This window comes from Myodes glareolus, chromosome 7, assembly GCF_982192425.1.
Source record: "Myodes glareolus chromosome 7, mMyoGla1.1, whole genome shotgun sequence".
NCBI classification, from domain to species: domain Eukaryota; kingdom Metazoa; phylum Chordata; class Mammalia; order Rodentia; family Cricetidae; genus Myodes; species Myodes glareolus.
The window spans coordinates 48,076,129-48,097,322 of NC_142032.1; the positions used below are offsets into that span (position 1 = coordinate 48,076,129).

General features: G+C 37.3%; 1 pseudogene; it reads left to right on the plus strand.

The window, feature by feature from the left end:
• Positions 1 to 18,015: 18,015 nt before the first annotated feature.
• On the plus strand, positions 18,016 to 18,345 carry LOC125397454 (glyceraldehyde-3-phosphate dehydrogenase pseudogene; annotated as a pseudogene).
• Positions 18,346 to 21,194: the final 2,849 nt, after the last annotated feature.

Consider the following 21,194-nt stretch of genomic DNA (forward strand, 5'->3'; position numbering starts at 1 on the left):
TGAATTTTTAAACAAGGAATAATCAGATCCTATAAATGGTCAGAGTTGTAACCACCCCACACCCACACACATATATACATGTTGATCGCTTTGCTGAGAAATGCTCCTGTGAACTTGAATGAGATCTTTGTATGACAAACACCTGAGATTTGTACTTGATATACTGAAAATGACAGTTCCCTAACAAGAGTTCCTAACAGCCTGCCTGTTTGCTGATAGTTCATGGGTGGAACCTGGATTTCATCAGACACAGAAGAGTTAAGTATTTGCGTCTCACAATGAATGTCTGTCTCCTAGGACTAAGGTGGATGGTGCTGCATAAATACAGTGCCTGGTGACTGTCACTCTTGAGGGCTTTGGTCAGGGGAGGGTCATTCAATTAGAGCTGCTCTTCTGCCTCACTTTCACCTGGTTAGGATCAAAGGTGATTTAGCAGAAAGTGAGATGAAAAACAGAAAGCTATCCTGTCACCCCTCCTGGGCCACTGCCACTGTCTTCCTAAGCTTGCAGTGTTTTGAAAGCTACTCTGTCTGGCCTTTGAAATTGCATTCAAATCCTTCTCTGAAAGTCCTTAGACTGTAACCAATCTTGCATGGCGAGGGCAGTTTGGGACTGAAAAAGGAACACAGAACTCTGATGGGTCTATTGAATATACTAGACAGGACCTTAAAGTGGAACAATACAATTGGTTTCAAAAGCTACACCCCTGACTCCCGAAGTCACCAGCAAAGGGAAATTGGATGGGAATGTGTAAAAATTGAGCTCCCCGGGCATTCCCCTCCTCCTTGAGGCTTGATGCTAGTAAGTTTTACCAGTCTCCTTTTATTTCCTGAATGCTCTTCTCTCAGTCAAGAACTACAGCAAATCATTAACTGCTGGCTCATATACAAGCCATTATGACATTTATAATCCTGCCCTTCTCATGAAGACCAGGTTTACTGCTAGGGAAATGCTATTTCTAGAGTCTACCAACTTACTTGACAGATTGTGCATTTAGATTTTTAGTTTATAACTCATCACAATTTGGTCCACTTGAAAGTACCCCAAATCCACAAACATGAAGTTTTCTTTATTGCTTTGAAGAATAACAAATGAAATGTGACTAATTATAAGAAACAAATCCTGTCTTTGTCTCATTGGGGTGAAAAGATTATTTTTAGTCAGTTACTGGGATTGTATGAACTGTACGTTTTGACTCTGACACTTCCCTCCTGGTGTCTAGCTCTGTTCTTAAGATTGGAAATTGGTAAGGTATTGTAAACAGTCTTTTGAAATTTCCTATTTTAGAAGCTGTGCACCAAAGAGGGAAAGATCACTGCCTGCCTCGGTTCCTTTAATCCTTAATAGGTTTAAACCTCAGTCAGGAAGAGGAGGAGAAAGTGTGACTTTTTAACTAACCCTGTCATCTTCTTAATCACGCTGATTCTGGTAATTTAGTCTCCATGAAAGTCACAGTTCTAGCGTCCCTCTGGTGTCTCTGTGTGGGGGTAGGGCTTATCATCACCAGCCTGACAGGACAAGCTCTGGTGGGCTAATTGCTGTGGTAGGGCTAGCTGCGAGTCAGCTGCTGACACACAGGGACTACTGAAGGAGGCCGGTTATGCCTGTTACAAACCAAACATCTTCATGCACATCAGGTTTCTCAGAAAGATAGGAGAAATAAATGCTCATTGTTCATTTTCTCTCTACACAATAAAAATAAAATAGCCCCTGGCTAAACCTGGCAACAATGGCAGAGGCATTAAGTGGGGTGGGGAAAGAAAATTTGCAAATTAACATTATTACAAACATTTCTGCCTGAAAGTGCTGGAAATCAATTTCAGTGTATTTTGCATTTTAATGAATCACAGAGAGATAAATCAGTTGTGTTTGAGGAATACTTGCTTGGCATGATGTTTTCTTATCGCATCTTGTCTTAGTTGATCACATTTAAAATGAAACTAGTGTTAATTGAAGGCGTGGGAAATGTAACTGCTGCTTAATGAAGTAAATGCAGGCTAGTTATGCAGAATTAGAAATGTGCTTTAATGTACTAACTCTGACACCATTTGTTTCTCTGCTCTGGAACCCCCCCTAACTCCCAATGATATCCTTAATGTATTTAGAAGAAGAAGAAGGAGAAAGAAAAAAAAAACAAATAAAATAAAGCCAGGGAAAATGTTCCTCAAGATGTAGGACAAGACAATGTTTCAATCACCTAGTATAAGTGAAATAAAAATTATGTGTTGAATCCTACATAGTAAACAACAACTTTTAACTCCTGAGTGTTCAAGGCTTTGGGAGAATACAGAATTAATTACACATTTTCTATTAAGAAACAACAATAAATTTTCTATTGTACTGATAATAATAATCTGCCTGAAAAGAGAGTGGGTTGTCGGTGTTATTGAGGTTATAGGCTTTCACTGTGTCATCCATTCTAGTACCATTGCTCATTAAATTTTGAGCTCTGTGTCTTTGGATGACAGAAAACTCATTGCATTTTCCACTATGTATGCATGTGTGCCTAATAACAAATGTAATGAATCAAAGGTCAGTATTCAGCGACAGCACACAATATAGATGTATTTTTCTCATGTCTTCTAAAAAAAAAATGTAACCTATTTCTATTCTTACTAACTGCATTTCATTGTCCTCCAGGTCATGAATTTTCCTTCCCCCCCTTCTTTAATTGCATAAAACAAGTAAGGCAATTTCTTGGAAAATAATTTCATGAAAAGTAACAAGTGACATATCATTTGGCAAACTGAAATTAGGTAACAACAGAAGAAATGATTTTATATTTTCTTCCGAACCATAGTGTTTTAAATTCAGAGGCTGCTAAAATGTCTTTCATTCCCTATAATCAATGACAGAAAGATGTTTATAAAGTTGTCTGGCCAATATAAGATTTGAACTTTAGGCAACAATTAGTGGGAAACATGCTTCGTAATGGATAAAAATGTGTCTGTTGGCTGTTCAAAAAGTCTGACACAGCAGGACATCTATTAGGTAAGTTTTTTCTCCCTAGTAAATGACCAAGATAGCGAGACTGCTCACCCTTGGAGTTAGCATCACAGTTGGAAGCATTTGGTTGATTTGTTGTTATTGCATAATTACATTTGCTCTTATTATGAAGGTCTTTTCAAACCCATGTACATACAAATACACATCAAAACAGAAAATGACTTTCTATTTGAAGTCTTTCCAGAGTTACTGTTCAGAAGAAAAAAGGTCTTTGTTGACAAAGATCTCTGTTTACCAAAATTGAGTCAGACTCCAGAATCCTCTACTGGGCCCAGTAAACTTCCTTAAAGTGATAAATTTTAACCAGAACCCTGCTATGTCAGTTTATTCAGAAGCCACCTTAGTCCTGAGATTCCCTTTCTGTATTTTTCTATCCACTCTTTTCTATGGAGGACACTTTCCTTGGCTGTCTTTGAAATTTAGCTCTGTTTTCTATGGTGACCCTTTCCTAGATAACAAACATTCAGAATAAAATCCATTGACATAATTCAGGCTTGTCCAACTCTCACCTTAAAGGGAACACGAGATTATTCTGAAGCCATTTTGAATAACTATGGCCCAGGAAAACAGGTTTAGGGTACCCAAAATTCCATGAGCCAACGTGGAAGAAGTGTCATGATGTTTTTATAGTTTTTCAGAAGAAAGAAAGTCAGAAATCAAGGCAAGTTTAAAATACATCACTGTTCAGAAGAAGAACAGACACCAGAGAAGCAGGCACAGTCAGACTGGGGAAGCTTTTCCATTGGCTCAAGATGTTACTTGATGACTTCATTAGGCTTGGCGTTGGTGGAAGCTAGTGCTCTGTTAAGCTAATAGGTTCGAAAAGGTTATTATCTATTAGTCATGAAATGTTAGGTCCCACACAAAGATGGGCAAGGAATGGCTGTCCCAGAGGGTTAGAACTAGTCCAAGATAAGGTCATTACCCTCTGGACCTGCAGTATTCCAACCCTTCCACAGCACAGCCATTTCAATCATTCAGTCTCTCTGACACAGCTTCTTTTCAGCAGTTTTCATTCACAGACTGCTGTCCAGGTCCCCCGTTTGGTCGGCACAGTGGTGTGGCGAGAGAGACAGCAGGGTCTCCTGCAGCATACATTTTGGCAATTTGCTTACTGATAGGGGAAACAGCTGCTTGTCCAGCTGTAGAATCGGAGCCATTTAGAAAGCAAATGTCCAAAAATGAAGCTGTGCTGCTGGATGGCCTCACCTTGCTCATTGTTGTTACTCCACTACCGGAAAAGTCACCTTTCTTCTATGTAGTAGGTCACACATGGTCCTGCTTGAGAGCTTCTGTGAGAAACCTTGAACAGCACTTTCTAGAAGAGATGTGATACAGCTGTGAGCACGTGAAGCGACTATCAATGGTTTCGCAGAAAAAAATTTCAAGGCTTCTACTATCACCACATCTTTATTCTTTATTCTTACTAAATAATAAAATTACTAAGCATTTGCTTTCTAAAATAAATTTGAGCACAGTTTTGTGACTTAGCTTTAGAAATAATATTTACTAATTCTTTGAGAATTTCATGTTTTGATAATATTTATGTCTCTCCAGTGTCTTAAGTCTATCTGTTTTTGAATTTAGCATTTTGAATGTTAGCCTTATCAATATAATTTCCCCTGTGCATCAGAGTTTTTTTCATCTTTTATGTATGTTCTGTCTTAAGTCTGCCACATTAAAGAGGTTTCTGATCCTCTACACACCTATCTACATACCTTCTCGAATTCTCTTACATTTGCATTATTAATGACAGTATTGTCAAAATTTCATTTTCTCTTGTTCTTGAGAATTGACACAGATAAAATAAAAAATCTATAATTGAAAAATTGTAGAAATTTACTGTCTTAAAGGGTGTGTGACTTGAGTCACACTTATAGTGTGTGTGTGTGTGTGTGTGTGTGTGTGTATTCAAGTGCTCATGTGTGCACAGGTTCAGAGTTTAAGACTTAAGAGGTCCTGTATATCTGTGTTCTTGACCTCTGACATCACTCTAAGAACCAGTTCATGTTTATTCCCTCACCCATTGTATATATTCTCACATTCTCAGGCCTACATCTTCAGGTTTGTACTATGAAGTATAGCTGTAAAAATTTTCCGTATAAGGCGATGATTGCTATAAACTGATCATTTATTTTATTGCTTTTTACATAGCTTTATATCAGCAGTTCCTGACTGATACAAGGGCTTGAGCATAGCTATTTGGGAATATTTAATTAAAAAAATTTTGGTGTAAGTTAGTTATATTGTTATTGTATTCAGCTTTACTATTTAGTGTATGCTCTTCACTGTGTATTTGAAATTTCCTTCTTAAGTGAGTAAAATGCTATATATTTCATTTCTCATGGCAGTTTATATTGTATTCTAGTGAAAAGTATATAGATTCATGGAGAAAAGAAGTCTTTGATGAGCAATTATTACCAAAGGTGTATGACCTACATATTTTGAACTATCTATCAGAATATTAATATTGGGTTGTACTTTTCTTCTTGATTCTGAAATCCAAGCTCTATTTCATCACGGCAGTGGACAAGCTGAAAACTTCTTCGTCCTTAAGATAAGACTTCACCAACTAATTTTGTTTTGAGCAGCATAGTACAGAGCATTAGAATAATTATGAATTGGGGATCTGTTCTTTGCTATGACAATGGCCTCTTTTCCTTAGGAAAAACCTGCTAAAATGACTTGAGTCATAAATCCTTTAAGACAGTAAATATCTACAATTTTTCAGTTATAACTTTTTTCTTTTATCTGTGCCAATTCACTAGGACATGAGAAAATGAAATTTTGACAATACTGTCATTAATAACATAACTGTAAAAGAGTTCGAAAAGGTATTTAAATAGGCATGTATGCTCAGGAATCTCTTTAGTATGGCAGATTAAGACAACCCACAAAGAAGATGAAAGGAACTCTGGCACAATGGGGAAGTTATATTGCTAAGGCTAAAATTCAAAATGCTAAACTCAAAACCAGGCAGATCTTCAAGGTATTGGGGAGATGTGACTATTATCAAATACATAGTATGAAATTTTCAAAGAATTCATAAAATATTACTTTCAAAAGATAATAAATATTCTAAAGTTCTTTAAATGCTAGAAAGTATAAAGTGTTGATGGGAATGAGAAAAATGTTTGATGTCACCTGAGATCATAACAAACAGAGTCCCAAGGTCTTTCTATTTTCTGGCCCTGGTTCCTTTACTCCCTATCAGGTGATTCAGTCATAAAATCCAGGAGACAGGCTTCCAGAAACTAGAAAGGATATATGTAAACAGTGTTCCTCTTCAGTTTGTGGTAATGAACTCTGTGTCCTCAACTTTCTCATCTAAAACTTTTTATCTGCTTTTGGTGCCTTCATCGGTCTCTTCCTTGCCTCTTCTGACATATAGAAGACACAGTACAACTGTTTTCAAGTGACTTGGTTGTTTGAGCTAAAGTATTCATGAAGATGCTCAGAATGGATCCAGAGTTTAGAAGAGACATAGAGTGGACCTAAGGCTAGGTGTGTAGGTTTTTTTATTTGTGTGATCATATAGGAACTTATATAGAGCACAGTAGATGGATAAATCATCTACTGTTGTCATCTTGAAGTTCTTTATAGTTTCACCTTTGAATTGTGCTTCAGAGGTTAAATCTCGTAAGGTAACAGTATGAACACTAGAAGAGAAGGTACCATTTTGGTATCCACCATCATTCCTCCCATAAAAGCATATAGAACTTCTGATGCTCCACAAGCATGGGATTCAGCAGACACCCATGTGATGTGGGATTCCTCTGTGTATGCCGTGATTACCATTAGGGAATAAAGAAAACTGGCTTGGCCTGATAGGGTAGAGCTAGGTGGGGAAAGCTAAACTGAATGCTGGAAGGATGAAGGCAGAGTCAGAGAGAAGCCATGTTGCTCCACTGGAGACAGACACCAGAAGTTTACCCGGTAAGTCACACAGATTACTAGAAATGGGTTAAATTAAGATATAAGCGTTAGCCAATGAGAAGCTAGATCTAATGGGCCAAGCAGTGATTTAGTTAATACAGTTTCTGTGTGGTTATTTTGGGAATCTGGGTGGCTGGGAAACGAATAAGCAGCCTGCTTACTACACCTATGTGTGAAACTTCAGTAAGAGTTGAACAGAGAACAATCAGACATGCTAGGTCTTTATCTAAGCAAGCACTCCACTGACAGCCCAGAGAAGCCATGAGGCATTTGTTGTGTAACAGACTTCTTCTGGGAGGGGTGCAATCCACACAGTAACACAAATCTGTTTACTTACCCCAGAAAAGGCATCTGTGAAAACTAAAGAAAAGTTGACACTGCTGTCCAACGTTGTCAATCAGTTAGCTTTTATTCAGGTTATCAGGGAGAGTATGAGTTGGGGGTTACTTCCAAGGAGCAGTTATGACACAAAATTTGTTGCATTAACAAAGAGAGTCTACCTCAACATGCGTGACTACATACAAAAACTGCAAACCTGGAGCTCTCTTCAGTTTGCAAACTACTTAACAGTCTGAATGTCTCTCCTTTCTGCAGTTTTGCTCTGGGCAGAGTCTCCATCCCAGTAGTTGCTTCCTTCTTTTTATATTGCTCGGCAGGTGTCTATTCTCTCAGAAGACCTGTTGTTTATACCTCATGAAGTGCATGAGTCTTCTCTATTTCCAACAGAGGATGTTTGAATTTAGAGGAAACTGACATACACCAACATTAGAACCAGTACTTGCTTTGAAAGTAGAAGGTGATCTGTGGGGTTCTGCAGAACACAAATGACCAAAAAATCTCACTGTACCTTTTCTTCCTTGTGTTACTTTCTGGCTATCTGCCAACAATTTTTGCTAGGGATGATGGTATGCAAGAAAAGAAGAAGACAGGGAGAACCATAGAGCTTTTTCCTCACTCAACAGTATACATCAGGGCATCTGAGGAATTAAACATGAAGCAATACTAGATAAATACTAACAATAGAAATACTAAGGAGCTGAATACATAATACTAAATTTACATTAAAGAAAAATATACTGAAATTATCACTTCAATCTCTGATTAAAAAATAAATGATAACATTTTTATATCTATGTTCTAAATACTCGCAATAGAATTTAGAAAAAATACCTCAAATAATCTCAAAATGCTTTAAGTAGAAAACATTTGTGAACACAGTAGAAGATGTCCTGGGGCCATGTGGTCAATCACAACACACAGGATTAGAAAAATGAAAACTATATTTAGTATTTAGGAATCCTATAAAGTTAAAACATCCTGAAGAGAAAATTTGAGAAGTCCCAGGAGGAAGGGATGAATAGATGAACACCACGTCACTCAGGAGCCATATGCCCTTCAGATTCTTCAATTGTGCACATGGGTGAAAGACCATAGAGTAACAATGTCAAGAATATACTATTGTCCAACATATCCAGAATTAACAATAAAATTTATATCCTTTTGGGCATATATTATCGTCGAAATTTCCAAATATGAGAGACCTCATTTAGGAAGGGTAAGAATGCTATGAAGCATCACCTCCAGATACAACACAACCCTGGCAATCACGAACACATAGTGAAGGGATTCAACTTTCCCACTTTTCACAACTGAATTTAAGTTTCAGTTCTCTAAGAGGAGCAAAACAGGTTTCTCTTCCAACAAAGGGCCATTAATGAACAGCATCCCTGATAGCAGGGATGGAAGAGAAAGCCCTGAGTCATCTCTTACTGTCTTGCAAGGCAATGATCAAATAAGAGAAATTCCTGCAAGCCCACCTTGAAACATATCTGGACTTGCCCAGTCTTTCCCAAGAATGTCCAAAGATTGCAAAACTAAAACCTCAGCCAAGAAAAGTGTACTAGTATAACTGCTGCTTGATTGACCAATCATGTTTGAGATGACCTAATGGTTCATGGAATTCCTCTAGTTGTGCTAAAAAGGAGCCTGGATGCTCCTTTCAGGGCACCATTTTTTTTTTGTACAAGTGATTGACCCCCAATCTGGCTCTTTTTGTAGAATAAATGTTCTTTGTTATTCCATAGTATGTGAGTCTGGGATCTTTCTTTATAGGTTCTGTGGCCCTTACAATACCAGCAATAGATATGTATACCAGAAGGTACCTGCTATGTCCACAATGGGTAAAGGAAGAACCTGTGTGTTCCCAGCCTTTATGAGGAACTATTGACTGTTAGTGGTTACCTCAGGATATTGTGTCATTTTCTTTGATTGTATAGCCCTTAGGGGACTAGTGAAGGTAAAGAAGGGGTTCACAAAAGAAAAGCCAGAGACATCAGAAAAAAACAGAAGGATGAACATAATCACAAAACTGTGTGTATATGAAACTATGAAAAGAATATTTAAAATGTCCATTTTAAAACATTTAATAAAGTGTTCCATAAATGCAAAATTTGGAAATTTTCTATGAAACATGAAGTATTATATCCTTAATACATTGTATTAAGAACCTTAAGGATCTTATCAACAAAAATAAAGTAATTCACAAAACACTCAATAAGGAAGATGAGAGTAGACTACTGAAAATAATATCACGCTCAATACAAAATTACTTTTCTTGAAAGATATTAGACATTGATGTTTGATTTTCTATTTAACTACCAGAGGAAAAATTATAATGCACAAGTTTAAGTCAAGATAAGAACAATGTTTGCCATGGGATGCTACAGAGGAAAGAAAAGAAGGATCAATGACCGTGTGAGGAATACTAGGCAAAGAAATGAAATTTTAATGCCAATTTCTTAGAACAAGATAGACCAATCATCCCAAAGGGTGGCAGGAGGTAGTGATAGACAGAAACAAATATTTGAAAAGGAGCTAGAAATATAGCATTACGGTTACTTGCTTGCCTACAGTGAGTGGGGTTCTTGGTTCCTTCACCATTGCTGTAGTAAATAAAACAGAAAAGTTAGAACAGTGCCATCTGAGTGAGTGAGGAAGAACTTTACATTTAACAAGGAAAATGATATTTTCTAAGTTGGGTGAGTGTTTCACAAAAAGTTGTCAGAAAGTATCATTTAATTTTAAATGAGCAATAATACACCATGACAAAGGTCACCTTCTTTATTAAACTCATGTATATCTTGTTAAGGTGTAAAGGGTTATGCATTAATTTCACTTGTCTGATTATTATGAACTCCTCAAAGTGAAAGTTAAGAACAGCTCTTAAATACAAAAGTTAATGATATTGGTACTGTGTTTTGGTCAGAGTGTAGAGTGGATCAGTTACAATACTATTAGAAATATGTTTGTTTGCTTGCTAAGGTTTCATGTATTTTATGTTTGCTACATCATATATTGAAAACAATGACATAAGTCTTTCTAAACTAGAAATTATGTGAAAAATGTGTTTTTTTTTTGTGCTGAGAACTGAACTCTTGAATTGAGTTTCATGACCCCCGAGATAAATCAACTCGCCTCCTAGAACAAGTCTTAGATGTTTTCAATATGTATTTAAAAGAAAGAATCTCTACTGAGATTGTTGGAAAAAACAGAGAGGAGAAAAACAGAAACCATCAAAATGCAAGCTGAAAATGTTGAAATAATTTAAATATTTTAAAAATGTAAACTACAGGTTAAGATATTTGTTTGCAAGCAATTGTAGTAATTAATATTAGAAATAACTTTATGGAGCACATAAACTGCCTAGTTGTCATAGTCAAAATAGCAGAAATAGAACACATCTGAAGAGGCCACTCCTGAGGAATTTGAAATAAAAACTAAAGTGTTTCCTTAAAGAAGAATATACAGGCAAATGTACAAACATTTAAAGTCAAGGTATTTTCTGGAAGGTTCTATAAAAATTTCAAGGACTAATTATGCCTATTACCTTTTACAATTCTATAAGAAAACAGAAAACTTAACACAAAATACAGTAAATTATAAAAATATTTACAAGAAGGATTAAAATTTAGTGAATAATGACTTAATTTTTTTTCAAAAGTAGATAATACACACATGTTCAAAAAACTACTAAATAGGATGTCAGCCAGCCAATTCTAGCCATGCATTTAAAAATAATTCATAATTTATTGTGGAATATAAAAATGATCTTATATGAAAAATTGATCTCTATATTGATGCAGAAAGCATTATCAATCATTAATCAGTTCTCTAAATAGATTTGCAAAACATTTTAGATAGAAATTTTAATAAAAATTTTCCTATTTGATAAACATATTATGAGTTAAACAAAATAAATGAGAACTAAGAATTTTATATTAAAATTTATGAAGAAAGCTTTGCTGAACTTCCTAAGTAAATCTGGCATGGTGACAGGGCACCTATAATCTCAGCACTCTAAATGCTGAGAAAAGATAATTTTAAATTTGAGATGATAGTTTGAACTGATAGTGAAATCCCGTTTCAATAAAACAAAACAAAACAAAACACGTGCATAAAATGAATATACATAATGATATAATATTTTAATATTATATTAGTAGTCTATAATGACAGTGAGAGACATTTTAGGTTTAATAATGGAAAGGGATAGATAAGTTTTATTGCTGGAACATGCTATGTTCAGAAAAATCCAACATAAATAATAAATAAGCACTGAAAACTATCATTAAGCTAGATTTAATGCCATACCACCAACTTGAATATATGAATGCTATCATATATACAATGTATGTACATGTATAGAAGCACTTATTTGTAGATTAGACTTTAACCTAGAAAAAAATACCATGTAAGTGGAGAAAAAATTATATAGAAGCCTATGCAAAAAATGTTTCCAAGGAGAGACACATTGTTCATGAATAGCACAATGCAACACTCAGCTATATCATTCATAATTAGCTATTATGTGAATCTTTTCATGGAGTGAAAATACTGGACAAATTTTTTTAATAATTGCAATTCATAAGTAGATTTCGGAAAAGGATGTTCACAACTTGATTAATAAAGGAGAAAAGAACTGAAGCTGCCTTGCATAATAATAAGAATAATTGAATAGCACCTCTGTCTTCAGTGGAGGCACCACATGTCGGAACAAACAAAAATGTTGTCCAGCAGCAAAAGAAGCCGCATGTGTGGCTGTAATACTTAATGCACCTTTTACAAAGGAGATGATGTAAATCACAGTAATACATTACATCTTATTCAAATGTAACCTAAACACTATCATTTCATCATGTAGTCAATGTAACCTTTTAATTGGCTATTTCACAACCAATTAATAAAATTTAAGACAGGAGTCAATTTGGACTTATAATATATCCCATAGAGACTAGTGATGGCTATGGTGGACATGATGAAGTAAGAAATTACTCTTTTATTCATGAACGTTACAGGAAAAAAAAAAGTACAGGAAACTGTGTACTTCAAAACCAATTGAAAAAAGATGCTCCATTTAAGGGAGAAGGATAAATCTGAAGGATAAACTTATATTACATAAACAAGTAAATTCACATGGATTAGAAAAAGACACAAGAAAGCAAAAGCAGAGCTAGGTACATTTTATAGTGTTACTTTTCTTGTAAGTTGTCTCAAATCTGTGGATTATTACTTTACAAGTGATCTCCTTTATCATATCCACAAATGAATGGACCTAAGAAATGAACAATGAAGCCTCCACTCTTAATATGTTTAAAATTTTGTCTGTCTATCTATCTATCTATCTATCTATCTGTCTGTCTGTCTGTCTGTCTGTCTGTCTGTCTGTCTGCCTGCCTGTCTGTCTATCTGCCCGCCCGCCTGTCTGTCTGTCTATCTGCCCGCCCGCCCGCCCGTCCGTCTGTCTGTCCGTCCGTCCACTCTCCCTCCCTCCCTCTCTCCCTCCCTCCCTCCCTCCCTCCCTCCCTCCCTCCCTCCCTCCCTCCCTCCCTCCCTCCCTCCCTCTCTCTCTCTCTCTCTCTCTCTCTCTCTCTCTCTCTCTCTTTCTCTTATATACATCCTAACCCCAGTTTCTCCTCCCTACTCTCCTTCCAGCCCCTCTCACTTCTGCCTCTCCTCTCCCCAGATCCACTCCTCCTCTGCTTCTCTTCAGAAAAGAGCAGGCCTCTTTTCTGTACCAACCACAGTACCCCTCCCTCTTCTTTTCCCACTTTTCCTCAGCTCTCCTATCCACTCCTCAGAAAGCTTAAAGACTCCCATGGGAGTCAACAAAGCCTGGCACATCAAGTTGAGGCAGGACCAAAACCCAACTCACATCAAAGTCTGAGCAGTTCATCCCACCACAGGAAATGGGCACCAAAAAGCCAGCCCATGCATCCAGGGCAGATTCTGGTCCCACTGGCAGGGGTTCCACAAACAGACCAATCCACACAACTGTCATCCACATGCAGACAGCCTAGCTCAGTTCCATGCAGGTCCCTCAACTTCTGGTCCAGAGTTTATGATCTGCTACATCATCATGATCTCACCCCCCCCCCCCACTTGCGAATCTAATCCCTCCTCTCTCTTTCAGACTTGACTCCTATAACTCAGCCCAGTGCTTGGCTGTGGATCTCTGCATCTGCTTCCATCAGTTACTGGATGGAGGTTATATGATGACAATTATATAATTGTAGTAGTAATTAATATCATTATAGAAGAAGGACAGTGTAAGCACCCTCTCTACTGTTGCTAGGAGTCTTAGCTGGGATCATTGTTGTGGATTCCTGGGAATTTCCCTAGCAGCAGATTTCTTCCTAACCCCATAATGACTCCCTTTATCAAGATATCTCTTTCATTGCTCTCCTCTCTCCCTCCCCAACTCAACCATCCTGTTCCCTCAGGTTCTCATCCTCTACCCGCTCCCCTCTACCCTCATCCCCAGTTTACTCAGGAGCTCTCATCTATTCTCCCTTCCTAGGGCTATCCATGTGTCTAATCTACTAGAGTCCTCCTTATTACCTGACTTCTCTGGGGCTAAGGATTGTAGTCTGGTTATCCTTTGGTTTATATCTAATATCCACTTATGAGTGATTACATACCTTATTTGTCTTTCTAGGTCTGGGTTACCTTACTCAGGATGATTTTTTTTTGTTCAATCCACTTGCCTGCAAATTACTTGGTGTCATTGTTTTTACAGCTGAGCAATACTCCACTGTGTAAATGAACAACATTTTCTTTATCCATTCTTTGGTTGAGGGGCATCTAGGTCATTTCCAGGTTTTAGCTATTATAAACAATGCTGTTATGAACAGAGTTGAGAAAGTGTCCTTGTGGTATGAGTTATCATCCTTTCTTCTGGAATGAAAACAAACATTTCTGATTGGCCTGGTAGATGAAAGACAAGACAGCTGACAAAGATGGCAGCTACCTTGTGCCACTGATACATTTAGTTTTTGCAGGTACCCACAGAGACTTGAAGAGGGCATTGGAATCCCTGAAGTTGGAGTTATAGGGAGTTGTGAGCGGTCCACTGTGGGCACTAAGAACTGAACTCCAGTTCTCTGCAAGAACAGTATTACATATTTCACCACTGGCCGTGTCTCCAGCATTGTGTCTCACTGATATAAAATTATTTGTATTTTCTCTCACATTAATCTGTCATTTTGTAATACAAACACATATTTGTTATTTATTTGAAGATCTTATGTGACATGTTTCTATGAACACTATTCTTTTATTGATTGCTATATTAAATTTATTGCTATTATTATTGAGTCTGTCAACAGTATTCTAGACAAAATTATTTGAAAAGTTTCATAAAAGAAAAGAAATCTTATTATACCAGAAAAAGCTTTTAAAACCCATACATTTAAGAATGATTTGGAAGAACTTAATGAAATGGAAAACATGCAGTGAATTGATAGTGTGGCTCTGTTAAGAGCAGACAGCAGAGTCAATAGGCTGAAGCTAGGGTTGCAAACCTTTTCTTATTGGACTTGATGGTAAATATTTAGCTTTTATGAGCCAAGAGGAAAAGTTGAAGTTATTGTGTATACGATTAAATAACCATCTAAAATGTCATTACTTAAAAATGTGAAAATTAAAAATTAGCTGGTTCAGTAAATATAGCTCAAAAGTTGTAATTGATTGACATTTACCTGGAGGCTTGTATTAATAGTAAAAATCCACATGGGAAGAGGGCGATAACACGTGATCTAGCCTGGAAGAGAAGTTTGAACTAAGAGCTTGCATATATCTCACTGCTTACTGAAATAATAGAGGAATAAGAAAAAACTACCTTTGCAGAAGAAGTCAGTGAAACTCTCCTAGCTTCTGCTCAGAAGAGAAGCAATATATGAAATACAGAGGTCAGAGTCCTCTCCTATCTGCTTGCACTGAATTGCAAATTGATTCTCAGTTTAAAAAAATAGCCAGGACTTACCATGAAAGAGCTTACTCATTCCTCTGCGCATGAGAACCAGGTTCTTGTGTTTAATTGACATTTGTCTATGAATCCCTCCAGAGAAGACTCACCAAAAGTGCTGTTAGGGAGTTCTGTGTTAGGGAGTTCTGTGTTAGGGAGTTGTGTGTTAGGGAGTTCTGTGTTAGGGAGTTCTGTGTTAGGGAGTTCTGTGTTAGGGAGTTGTGTGTTAGGGAGTTGTGTGTGTATCAAGGCGAGTCCCTTCTGAGTCCTTTTGCTCTTGCTGTGCAAGACCATCTAAGAGCTGTAATTGTACAACAATTAATTGAGCACACGGTTTTGGAGGCTGGGAAATGTTAGAGTTCATTGCTCTTTCTGATGAGAGATGACTGTCAAACCATAATATTACAGACAAAAAAGTGTAGAAGCAAGCGGAAAATATGAAAAAACACATGGGTAGCCTTGTTTTACATCCACCTTTTCTAGTAATAATGAATCCAGTACTTGTGAGTGTGAGAACTCATTCATAAAGAAAACTGACTTATGAGTTAAGGATCTTTAGCATGGCCTCCAATTTGTATCTAGTCTCCAAAACTGCTGCATTGCGCCATGCCTTAAAGTGTGCTTTTAGGTGGCAAGCCATGTTTGCCCACAGTAACTGATGCAATAAGGAAATGAACTGTAATGAGAAAGTCATAAAAAATATTCAACACCAGAATTTCCAAAGTCATTCAATCAAGTAAAGGATATTTCTATATAGATATTTTAATTGACATGTAAAATAATTTATAGTTATGAGAGCCTGTAGTTACATAACCCTCTGAAATTAACCATTCACAATGTTGCCAGGAGAGTCAGGCACTTCCAAGCCCATCCTGGAGTCTGTGAAATACATCTTGATGAGTGAAGAGGAAGCATCTTGAACTAAGTCATGAACATGACTAAGTATTAGATGTTTAATTTTGCTAACGTTTGGTTTTTAAGGAGTTAATAATGTTAAATGTTGACTCTCATGATTATCATTGCCAAAGAGTTGATTTTAAGCCATGTGATTCCCATCCTACATCCTAACTAGTTAAGTCAGGGATTGTCAAATCTGATAACTGGATTCCTTTCCCATGAAGCTGAAACTGTAAAAGTGACACATGAACCTGCAGAGTCTGTGGGTCATCAGTGCTCTGTATTACAAAGGTTTTTGTAATGAAAAAAATGTAGCCTTTTTCAGGAAAAAGTGAAGGTGAGAAGTTGGAAAGAAAGATAGGAGAAACAAAAGGGCTTTAGAAGGAAAAATTAAGATGGCACAGGTTAGGTGTGAGAACAGAATAAGAAGAATGCAACTGTGGGGATGCTGAGAAAGAACAAACCACACATAGATGTTACTGGGCTTCTCCCTGCAGCCCTGGTAGCTACCTGCTCTAGAACAAAAATACCTCAGGCCCTTCATTGTCAGATTTTCCTAGATTCTTTTAAACTCTTCTCATGCAAATTAGTGCAGTTCTATCTTTTTCCTAGCTGTAGCTAGTAGGCTGTAATTTGTGCAGTCGTATGATCCATTTACCCATAATGCATCAAAAAGTTAAAAATAGATATAGAGTCTTGATCAGGGTAACATAATGATTTTTCCTAATGCATCATTTTATCATGTTATCTCTGAGGGAGAAATAGGTTAGAAAATTACTCAGAGTAATGGGCATTCATAAATAGAAATAAGAATGAAGGGGAAAATAGGTAAATGGAAAAGCAAAGCACAAAAAGAGAAAAATCTAGGTCCAGTGAGAAGAGTAAAAATAGTAATGTAGAAATTTAAAATAAAAAGCAGAAGTGAATGTTTTTGAGAATATCTAAATATTACTATCCGGTTCCTATTTCTTTTTATCACTGTGTTTCCATCTTCCAAGTTTCTAACCTATTCCTGTTGTTGGAATAGTTTTACAAGTCAGACAAGTAGTACTCAATGATATTTTTAAATAAAAGACCTTGAATGGCCACAAAAAGTAATCTAGCTTTCATTTCTGAGTGAATGGGTAGTCTTTCTATTTTTATCTTCTAGTTAAATGACATTAGAACAAAAAAGAACCCATGATCATTGGTTCAGGATATACTGGTTGGCCTTGCAGAAACAAATGTGGTTCTTCCAAATCATGAATGACAGATAAGAAAAACACCCTCTTAAATTTAATGTTCTTTAAAATATATCAGTGTAGGCACTTCCCTAGATAAGTGAAAGACAACAAATTCAACACCAATTAAGGATGAAATTGAAGGACACTTAGGGACATTGTGTTTCTTCCTACAAAGCTTAGGGAAAAGTAAATAGAGAGTGTCTAATTTTGGTCAACACTTCTCTGGTCTTATTTATATTCCTGAGTCACTTAACAAAAGTTTTGTCAGTTGTCTTTCTGCTCCTCCTTTTACAGGGACAGACATATTTTGTAGTGCAGTGCCAGTCTTGTCTCTGAGAGACAGCATTGGAAGTAGGAATGAAAAGAATTGACTGTATTACATGCCCAATCACCGTCACTGCCTTTAACTATGGAAAAATAAATATTCTTGCCATCAGTGACCCCCAACATTGACCTCACCTACACGGTCTACATCTTCCAGTATGATTTTGTCTATAGCAAGGTCAATGGCACAGTCAAAGATGTGACTGTGAAATATGTCATCAACAGGGAGGGCATCTCTGTCTTTCAGGATTGACAACCCACCAAAATAAAAAAAAAAGTGATGTCAGTGCTTAGTGTGCTATAGAGTTTACTGGTATCTGTACCATCATGGAGAATGCCAAGGCCCACATGAAAGGTGAAGACAAGAGGGTTATCATCTTTTCTCCTTCTGCTGATGCCTTCATGTTTGCAATATGTATGAACTACGAGAACAGGGAAGGACTCATGAACATGGGCCATGCCATCACTGCTACCCAGAATACTATGGAGGGCCCCTTTGTGATGCTGTGGTGTGATGGCTATGGGGCTACCCTGAGCATCATCCTTGTATCCATTGTTGCTGCCAAAACTGTGAGTAAGGTCATCTCAGAGCTGAATGGGAAGTTCAGTGGCATGCCTTCAATGTTCCTATCTCCAGGGTTTTCATTGTGGATCTGACATGCTACATGGAGAAAGTTGTCAATTATGATGATATGAAGAATGTGGATAAGCAAGTATCAGAGGTCATTAAATGGCATCCTAGGTTCCACTGAGGAGGATCAGCTTGTCTCATGTGACTTTAATGGTTTAGCCTGCTCTTCCAACTTTGATGGTGGGACTGGTATTGCTCTCAATAACAATGTTCTAAATTTCATTTTCTGGCGTGACAATGAATATAATGACAGCAATAGAGTGGTGGACCTCCAAAGAAGCCCTGGAGTATTCACCCCAGGAAGAACATAAAAGGAAGAGAAAGGTCTTCTGATTCTGTGGAGTCCCTGTCCAAGCATGCCCCCACCACACTGAGTATCTATTTTCATAATTTCCACACCATATTCACAGAAAAAAATGGGAGTGCCTTAGCGAGCTCCACTCTCTTAAATACCATTACCAAAGTTTGCTGTACCTTTCTCCCCACAAATGTTAGGTAACTGAACTAAAAATGGCCAAAAGTCAACCTCTGACATCTAATGTGCTGCTCTTGAGGACTTGTGAACTGTGTGAACTGCTATAGTTATTTTCCTTTGTTCTTTAAAGCCTCCATATTAACCTTGGTTTCACATAGAGAATTACTTGTTAAGCCACTAGCCCCACTAATCACTGTTTACTCTTTGAGGGGAGAAACACAGCTCATTGCCTGTTCTTTCAAACAATTGTGTTATCTAGGAAGCTTCTTCTTATCAAATGCCAGTGTTTGTGTCTGAAATTGAAGAAGAGTATAAAACATGTGGTTCTAAGACATCCCAGGAGAGAAGCTTTCAGTACCAAGATGCTAAAAGACAAGTTTTAAAAAGGAAAGCCTGGCAGAACTTGTATTCTTGTAACCTTCTGTTGTAGAAATAAAAACTAGGCATGCATACTCCTGGGTTTCCCACATTTCTGGACTCTTCTTTATTTATTTTATTATCTTCCCTGAAAAATCATATTTTAAGTCACTTATTCTCTACTCATATTATTTACAGTGACTTCATGGGCTTCTCTGGGAGGGATGTAGATTCTGAAATGTCTGTTTTCCAAGGCTTGGTAAAGTAAGTAGTGAGCATGCAAACTTCTGAAGCACAGTGAAACAATATTTAAAGTTTTAGAAAAGTGATCTGAAGGGTATAGTCAGAGGTTATGAAAGAAGGACCAGGGAGGGATCATGTGAAGGAAGAACATTTATAAAGTTGCAGAGAGGGCCCTAACCCTACTTCTTTACCATCTTTTCCTGAAAGAATATTTCTAACTAATACCAAAGAAGTAGAATTTGCTATGTTTTGTTGTTATCATTTATATTTTGTTAATGAGCCCTTGGAAAAGATTACTTTTGTGTGGTCTTTGAGTAATATCACAAGAGTTCAGATCAGACACTGGCCATACTACTGTGTACCTGGTTCCATGACCTTCTTTGCATCACATTTTTTTGAGAATTTCATATATAAGCACTTCTTTTTACATATATTTACATATCATTTCCATTCTCTATTTTTCCCTCCAACTGTTCCTTGTACCTCTCTGTGAGTTCTGGGCTAGCCTGTTCTTCAAGACTTCAAGAGCTAGTTCCAGGAAACCTGGGGCTGTTACACAGAGAAACTCTGTCTCAAAAAACCAAAAAAAAAAGACCCAAGGTAGAGAGTTTCTAAAATACCAGAGACCATGCTGGCTGGCAGAGGTCAAGGAAGACCATGCTCTACCAGAGACCAGCTCCCTGTCTGCCATAAGACCTCTACTACTCTCTCATTCTCTCTTGCCACTCTATTTACAGTTTTGTTTCTTCTTCTTTTTTTATATCCCAGACCCCATCTGGGAAAGGGATTCCCTGTCCTACCAGAGACTAAACCAGCTACCAGAAATCCTATTAGGCCACATGTCATCAGATGTCCCCACCTCTCCCAACCCCCCCTGTTCCTCAATACCCACTCTTTCCTTGTCATTGTAACCCAGCCCCCAACTGATCTATACTAGAGACCATCCCTGTTGTGAGATGGTCTTTCTATATGATTTAAATATGGGCTGTTCTTATTGGTTAATACCTAAAGCTGGAAATACCAGCCAGGGGCTGAGGAAGCAAGACATGTGAGAAATGAGGCAACAAGCCATGGACCAAGCAGCAAAGCATAGATAAAAATATAGGTTAATTTAAATGTAAGAACTAACTATTAATAAGTCTGAGCTCTTGGTCAAGCATGTATAAGTAATATTAAGCCTCTTAGTGATTATTCAGGAACTGGTGGGCTGGAGAGAAACCTTCAATTACACATTTCTATCACCAGAAGTTCAGGTAGGCTGCTTTCCTCCTCAACTCCCCTCTCCTTCTGTGCATGACCACCCTATCCCCAGTCTCAGGTCCTTCTCTTTGCCATGTATCAGTGTCCAAGTGGATCAGAGACTCCCTGCTCTACCACAAAAAAAGCACTGGCAAAGAATACTGTCAATAGGACAAAATGGCAGCCTACAGAATAGGAAAAGATTTTTAACAACTTCATACTCTGTAGAGAGTATATGTCCAATATATATGAAGAACTCAACAAACTAGATATTAAGAAAACAAATAATTCAATTAAAAATGAAATACTGTTGTAAACAGGGAATTCTCTAAATACAAAATTCAAATGACTATGAAAAACTTGAAGAGATGTTCAACACACTTAGCCATTAGGGAAATGCAAATCAAAACTACTTTGAAATTTCATCTTAAACTTGTCAGAATGGGTAAGATCAATAGCACAAGTGACAGCTCATGCTGGTAAGGATTAAGAACAAGGGGAACAGTCCTCCATTCCTGGTGAAAGTGCAAATCTTGTGTAACCAATATGTACATTTATGTA